Here is an 8,140-nt window from a genome sequence, read left to right on the forward strand (position 1 = left end):
ATTTAGCTCAAAGGGAATTATTAGTTAATTTATAGGGAATTTTGAAAAAGTCACTTTTAAGTTCACCCAGATGGTGGAGGACCAGATGGCAGTGCCTTTTGGGAACCGGACCAAGAACTTTAATTCTCATTACAAATTTATTTATATGTAACAACTGTTGTTATCATTTTGACACATCTGGGTCATATTATTGACATTTCCTGAGAAGTCAAAGTAAATATGTTAGAAAACTGTATATGCTCTTTCAAGGACGTGCATTTAATGCATGAACGGAGACACGAGGTCAGTGTTTAAACACAGGCCTATGTTTACAGTTGTAACGACAGACAAATCAGACACAATTTTTATTTTTTTATTTTTAATTTTGTTTGTTTTTGTGGCTGACCTTATTGCATATGCATTTGTAGGAGTTTCCCTTTCAGACACAAAATTTATGGGAGGACAGTATTTAAATGAATCACGCAACGCAGGGCTCCAGACTGCGCCTAAAAACGGTCGCATTTGCGACTAAAAATATTCATTTGCGAGTGATATTTTTGCTGAGGTTGCCATTGTGTGTTCCATGACCAGTAGCCTATCACATCATTTGCTGTGTTGACGTAATTAAATGAGATGCTGCGTGTGAATGTTTCACTGAGTTAGAGCGCCAAAATTTGAACAGGTAGGGAAAAATTTCACATACCAAACAGACGCCAAAGAGCTAGAGCTGATGAAAGCCGACTGTGTTGTTGCCTGCGTCGGTGCAAAACAGCTGCATTTGAACACACCCTTCTGCTCCTACTTAAAGGAGACAACTGCCTATTTCTTCATATAAATTCGTCTATATTCATCATTTAAAAGGGGAAACCGGTGTCCTGACATTTCATCCTACCCGTCAGATTGTCCTACCCGGGCTTACTGTACGTGCGCACATCAATATTACATCATTTTTGTCATGATAAATAACACAAAATTACTGTATTTGCATTATTGTAAGAGTAGGTTTAGTTTTGGGGTAGGTGTAGACATTAATAAAGCACAATCTGATAAGTAGCATTTTTCGCTATCGATTTATACTTGTTCTAACGATTAATGCTATATCATATCGTGCTACCACTACTGTACTTGCATTGTTATAAGGGTAGGTTTGGCGTCTTACATTTTGTGGATGGAAAAACAAATCGCGATACTCCCTAATGTGATTATTATTAATTTCATTAAATAAATGTGAGCGCTGCATGTTCTAAAGTCAAAAGATGGCACTGTTGCGCGTTCAGAGCAGCTCGCATTCAATGATTAGCGCACATTTGTCAACCGATTGCTTATGAACTAATGCTGATCAATTATCACAAAGTTTACTTTATATTATTTGTATTATATTTTGTTGTAAACAGTTGTAGCAAAGTAATTTTTAAATCCTCATCTGAACTTGAATGAGTAGCAAAAGTATAGCACAGACATTTCAAAATAAGAGTCCCGATGTATTTCAAAGTAATCAAAGTAAAGCAGTATGTATATCAATTGACCCTGTTTGTTATTTGGTTACACAAACCAAATTTAATATATTTAAATATTTATTTCCATATATTTATATTTATTTTCATTTGATTCAAAGTAAACTGTTGTAGCTTCAGGAAGGAAGGACTAAGAAAATTATTTGACACATATCATTCAATATAAAGATTTTATTAAAGGTTATTATAGTTAACTAAAAACATTTTTTTATTACTTAAAATAAATGTTAATACTACAATAAAAATCCATACAAACTAAACAGACATGTATAAAAACAACAAAAAATAAAACTTAAAAAAAAATGTAACTTAAAAAATGAAAGCAGAAAATATAAAAATCTAATCGGATTCAAAATATTAACAAAAACTATAATAATATTAAGTGAAAATAGTGACATTCATTTCTCAGAAAAGTCACAAGATGAAAAAGCTGAAACTGTAAAGGGGAGATATATAAACAACAGGATGACTAAAAGTAAGTGATTTAAAATTTCAAGTTCATTGTTGTGTGGCTCTTAAAAAAATTATTTGGCGCCTGTTTTTTCCCCCTATAGGAGCCAATGGCTCCTTAATGAATTTTTTTTTTGTCTGGAGCCCTGCAACGCGATTTCCTAATGTTTGCGCTCGTCAATCTACTGGTATTTGTGCCATTATTTAACGCCCCCCAAAAAGCATGTCTTAACCCTTTTTGCGAAATGGTTGCAATTGTTGCTGCTAGGAGGAGACACCGCAGAGAACAGAGAGCACGTAGTAGAATGGAGAAAATATTTTCCACTCTTATTCATTTCTTTGGAATGCCAGAGGAAGACGTTATCCGTATATTACATGTAACAAGTTGCACCTGTGTCGACCCGCACCTGATGAGCATCAGCTCTGCTTATGCTCTGCGAGGGCGTGCTTGGTGGCTTTTAAATCATGTATACTGTGCTGGTCCGAGTCTGCGCACAGGCAGCCAGGGGGACCTGGCCTGTCCTGGTCTGAGGGCCATAGACAGGGCCAGAGTTCTAGCTTTGCCTCTCAGGCCCCTCCTCCTTCGAGGAGCAGGTTGCGGAGAAGGCGAGACGCTAGAAAAAAGAAGCAGGATTTGAGGGAAGTAATACAACACAGGAGCGCTAAGCGTCAGTGAATATTTCTTCCCTCTGAGGGTCTGCACTACCACCCTCTACTCTTCTTTTTGCCTTCCCCCTGTACCCTTATTCCCCCACAGGCGCTCCTACATCAGGCCTGAGGCTGGGCTGATGATGAGTGTGTTCCATCATTCGGAACCCTTCTGAGGGTCCGGCTCAGGGCTTGATTATGAGCGCAGCCTTTCAGACTGCAGAATATGGCAGGCCACTTTTACATTTAGGTCTCCACTCTTCTATGTCTCAGGTAGAGCTTTGTAGGTTGCCTCACCACTAGTGGGAGCCATTGCATTATGCATTGACCTCAGCTCCCTGTGGAAAGGTAATAAGGGGTGCTTTATTATTTTTTAGACTTCAGTTTTAGGTTTTTATAGGGGCAATTTGAACTTGGGTCCTGGAGCTCCCATTATTAGGGAAGGTATGTCATGACACCCTTACTATATGCCTCCTCTCTCTTGATGTTTTTATAGTGGGTATTATTTTAGAATGAAAATTTATCTGTGTATGGTGTGGCAAGCCATTTTCTAGGCCACCACTCATCTTGAAGCCACCGCTTTGCAGAGCTTCAGCCAAGTTCGCGATTTCAAGAGTAGGGCCTTCTGCTAGACCTCCTTGATTAGCCTTCCCTAGGTTGAGTGAAGTGGTTTTTCTCTCATTGAGAGAGTAAAGGATGATATGCTGAAACCTCCACTCCCCTGAGCTCCAGATAGATCATGACCATAGGTGTCAGCCCTCTATGGGCCACCTTTACAATCACCCTGTGGTGAGTGAGATGGCATCCTCTTGTTAGAATACCTACTTGAGCCGGCACTCCATTGAGCTCTAGGTTGTTGATGTCCTAAGCGTCGGCCTATTGTGAGGCCACCTTGACAGTCATTTTATGGTGAGTGTGTTGGCTTCTTCTCTTTTTGAGTGTTTTTATTTGAAGTCTCTGCTCCACTGAGCTCCAGGTAGTGATATTTTCAAGCATTGGCCTGTGTTAAGGCCACCTTGATTTTTCCTGTGTGAGTGTATAGGCGTCCTCTCGTTTAGAGAGTCGTTATGTTGAGGTCGCCACTCTACTGAGCTCCAGGTGGTCATTTCACCTGTGTTGAGCGAGCCGGCCTCCTCTTGTTTAGAGAGTTGTTAGGCTGAAGTCTCTGTTCCACTGAGCTCCAGGAAGGTCATGAGTGCGCGTGCCGGCCCTTCTTTTTGGCCTGCACCAATATCCAGCCTAGGCTAGTACTTTAGGAATACGCCTTTCTAGACAGAAGCGGTTCTGCTATAGCCTTACCGCCTCCTAGCCTGCAGTAGCTCAGAGTAGGTTACTCCAAGTGGAGAGCCTCTCCAGCTCTAAGACTGGCAGCTAGTGATCCTAGTACGACTTCTCTCTTTGTAATAGTTGTCTCCGGCTGGGGCCCGCCTTCTGCATCGGGCGAAAAATGCAAGTAGCAGTCCTTGCGGCCTCCTCAATCTGCCTAGGTTGAGCTGGACTCCTCTTGTTACTAGAGTAAAAAAGAATATGCTGAGCTTTAGTTCCCTAGTGGTGTTAGGCATAGATAGATAGCCAGGTGTCGTAGGCTATTGTAGTAAGCCTCCCTTGTGGTTGACTTTTGAGCATTGTTAGGCTTCCTCTCATTTGGAGAGTGGAAGGCATTACACTGAAGCCTCCACTCTCTAGAGCTTTGGTAGTAGCATTGTCTAGTTTGAGGCTTTAGAGTATCTCTCCACTAAGAGCTCCTTGATTACAATCAAGTTGCGGGGTCGAGTATTGCAGGCCTCTCCTGTGAATTTCTTCCTGTTGAGACCTCCATTCCTCCAGAGCTGAGCTCAGACGGTTAATACTCATCTTGGAGCATGATTCTTTTTGCTCAGGCCTTCACCCTTCACCCTTGAGCCTTGTCTCGGGTCTAGCTCACTTCACTCCCAGAGCTCTGTGCCCCATGTGTGCCCAACACCAGTGATGCTCAGGTAGAGCATATCAGGTACTTCCTCCTTTCATGGTGGGTTGAGTACGCTCCCTTAGAGCCCAAGCATTAGCCCCGGGCCTGTGTCCATGTTATGCTGGAGTAGTAGGCCCTAAGTAGGCCCGGTTGCATAGATTTGTACTCCCCTTGTTTTAAGGGTAGGAAGCAATATTCTGAGTACACGACTCGTGTTGGCAATGTAAACAAGTATTCCAAGCCGTGTAATGCCTCTAGTGGCTATCTCTGCTGGAGTTCGACCGCTTCTAAGTAGTTGGCCTTCTTTGGGCTTTCTTGAAAGCAATCCTCCAGATTAAGCTAGGCCCTTAGCATTTCTAGCTAAGCTAGCATCCTGGTTCCCCATGGTTGTATCAGGTTGTAGGCTCTTCAGAAGCCTCCCTTTTACTTGATTAGAGCTTGGCCATACTCGTCCCGGTTGAGCTTGGTTAGTTTTTTTTTTAGTATATTAAGTACAAAATTAGTGCGTGAAAATAGAGCACTTTAAAAGGGGGAGTATTGAGGGCTCGAGCAGCCACGGAAAAACACAAGATATTCTCCATTTATTTTAACCAATAAAAAAGTGATTGCAATTAGCAGTTTCTATGGTTATTTTAATAACAAATATCGAGAGCGCATCAATGTAATGCGTGAGCACAACACTCTCAGCTCCACTTAGTTCTTAGGGAAGCAAGGTTATCTTTCCCTCACAACCAAAAACACACTTCTTTGGTGACATTGTTGATTTTGTGAAGTCCTGTGACCTGAGCAGCGCTGTTGACGAGTTCCGTAAAGCCGAACGTGCGTTGATGGGCATGCTCTTGCTCTCTCGTTCTGGTCGACGTGTGCACGCGTGCTCTTCTGGGAGAAGTGCCCGTACAAGGAATTCCGACCTTTATGAGGTCACAAAGGCACATACTCGAAAAAAAGACTGCACAGTTTATGAGGACTTGGAAGAGTATTTTTGGCACAGAAATACCCCGTCATACGTCCAACTCATGTTTTGAAACTTTGGCCATGTTTAGCATAAGAATCCAACTCTTTAACAGTGCAAATAAGTCAGAATACATGAAAGCGCTATATATCCCCCCCTTTAAGTACATTATAGAAATGTACTTTTTTTTCACCTGGGCTTTAGGGCACAGCTAATTGGTTCCTTCAAGTACTTGGTTAGCATTTGCTGTAAAAGTCACAATGCTCTTTCAAAAACCATTCACCTTCCCCAGGTCCACCTGCATAGATCTGTTATGGGTAATTTATGCTATATTGTACAACAGCAGCATATCTTACTTCCTCACAGCAGAGTGTCTGTATGTATTGGCAGTAGCAAGTCCTGTAGCAAGACCAAACATATCAACATTGTTATATCCATTACCATGCCAAACACTCCAAGAGTTGTCATGACAGAACTTATTTATAGCAGGAGTGGGAAAAAAAAAAAAAAAGATCCGACACATATCTTTAGTTCAAGCCATAGGTGGTTCTACAACCTCTGTCTTATTGAAAACAGCAGCTGCAGTAAGCTATGTTAGATTATTTCACTACTATTAGTTATTAAAATAACTTTGTTTAAAATTGTTTACACCAAATATTATCCAATCCTCAAGTCATGACAACCCTATAATCATGGGGCAGGACTGAGGCAGCACTTCTTTAAAACAGTGACTTCTTTACAGCACTTTTTTTTTTTTTTTTTTTACAATTTTTCACAAATGCTAAGAATATCCTCAGTATACCATTACACTATGCAATCCGTACAGAAGGTGTTGTCTCTAAACTCATGTGACACAATGCAGATGGTCAATAAGTCTATATAAATTACACTACAATAATAAAATAATATATTGAAGTTTTGAGTTGGGATGACAGAAAGAGGAATTTACTCAATAGCAATTATATTTAACCCATTTATTTGCCTTGGTGTTTGTTTTTTAGCCATATTTCTCTAAACTAAATTCAATAGTCAAAACTAGTCCACAACAATGTGTTCAGACAACTTCATAAAAATAAACGTCAAACATAAAAATCCACTGATTCCTGCTAAAGCCTGATTTTATTGGGTTTATTTAAACTATACATTTACAGCAGTTACACAAATGTCTACTTTCTTAAATTGAAATTCTGCATTTTGTTTGCTAAATTCATATACCTAAATTCAGATTTATGATTTGAATTAACATTTAAAATGCATTCTCAGTTCAATTTCTGAATGCCGCACAACCCTGTCTTGTCATGGAGAAATAAAATGCTTATTTATTTAATGATTATTTTTATGTCTTATTTTTACTGTATAATTTTTCTTATGAACTTACCAGACAGGATGATGTCCAAAGAAAACATGCCAGTAGTAATACATATTGTCTTAACCTGCAGACTGAAAATACACAGAAATGATCAATTTCTAAATCCTCCAAAACATGAAACCATTTTGACTCATAATATGACAAATATAATTGTATCCATAAACTACTGATTACCTGGAAGATTTGTTTTCTTTGCGGGTGGTATGACCATCACTAAGTCCGTTGATCTCCTAGAATAATTTTACATCAGCTTATGAGCAAAGTAAATTTACATGACCAATGTCCTGTTAACCCCTTCAGTCCTGAATTTTTTTTGTTGGTTGCAGAGGGCGTTTGTGTGTACTTGCTGGTTTTGATAAATATATGATTGTGTGCATATAGCATCAAGGCATCAGTGTGTGTGTGGAGAGTGTGTGTGAGTGTGTGTGTGTTACTGTGTATTCACTCATTTCACATGACAGTTTATGGTCACAACACTGAAGACATAAAATAATATTAATAATGACCGGACATTAAACTTTGCGATGGACATTAAACTAAAAAAAAAAAACAAAAAAAAAAAAACCCTGTGTTCAACAGCTCTGAAAGATCTTCAATTTATTTTTGAATATTACCACATGATACTCTTAAGATTATAATAGGTGCAAGTTGATGATGCTATCATGAACATATATCTGCATATAAAAGATATAAAAGGAGCTCCTCCTCCTCCTCCTGTCTAGGTGGTCAGCCATGCATGTCTTATGTGATGCCTGAATGCAATATGTCATGCCAGACATGCAAATAGCAACGGATACTAATTTTCACGAATGGCATGTTGAGTTTATGCCATCTAATGCATGTAATGTCTATATGTAATTTCTTGTAACTGAGAAAGATCACTGCCCTGAATTTGGTTTGGTTAAAACATTTGAAGACATATCTTGCAAGACAGCACTACAAAAAACAACAAAGTAAAAGACTAAAATAATTGCCTTATACTGGTTATCTTATTGTTGTGGACTTTGTATAGGGTGAGGGCTACTTGTTATAATAAACAAGAGAGCCTAAGTGGAAATATTACAGATGGGTCGTTGCCTTACCTCCAAGCCATGCTGGCTGAGTTTTGGCCCCAGTAAATAAATTATAATTTTCTGCCCTCATTTTAATAAATTGATTGGCTTTAACACTTGTTTCGCTAGCTATTTGAGTAAATTAAAACACAATACATTTATAAGTGTATTCCTTAAGCCACAACATTTGTGAACAACCTTTGTGATCCTAAGCTGATTTGACAAAAG

Source organism: Ctenopharyngodon idella, chromosome 23 (assembly GCF_019924925.1).
Source record: "Ctenopharyngodon idella isolate HZGC_01 chromosome 23, HZGC01, whole genome shotgun sequence".
Classification (NCBI taxonomy): Eukaryota; Metazoa; Chordata; class Actinopteri; order Cypriniformes; family Xenocyprididae; genus Ctenopharyngodon; species Ctenopharyngodon idella.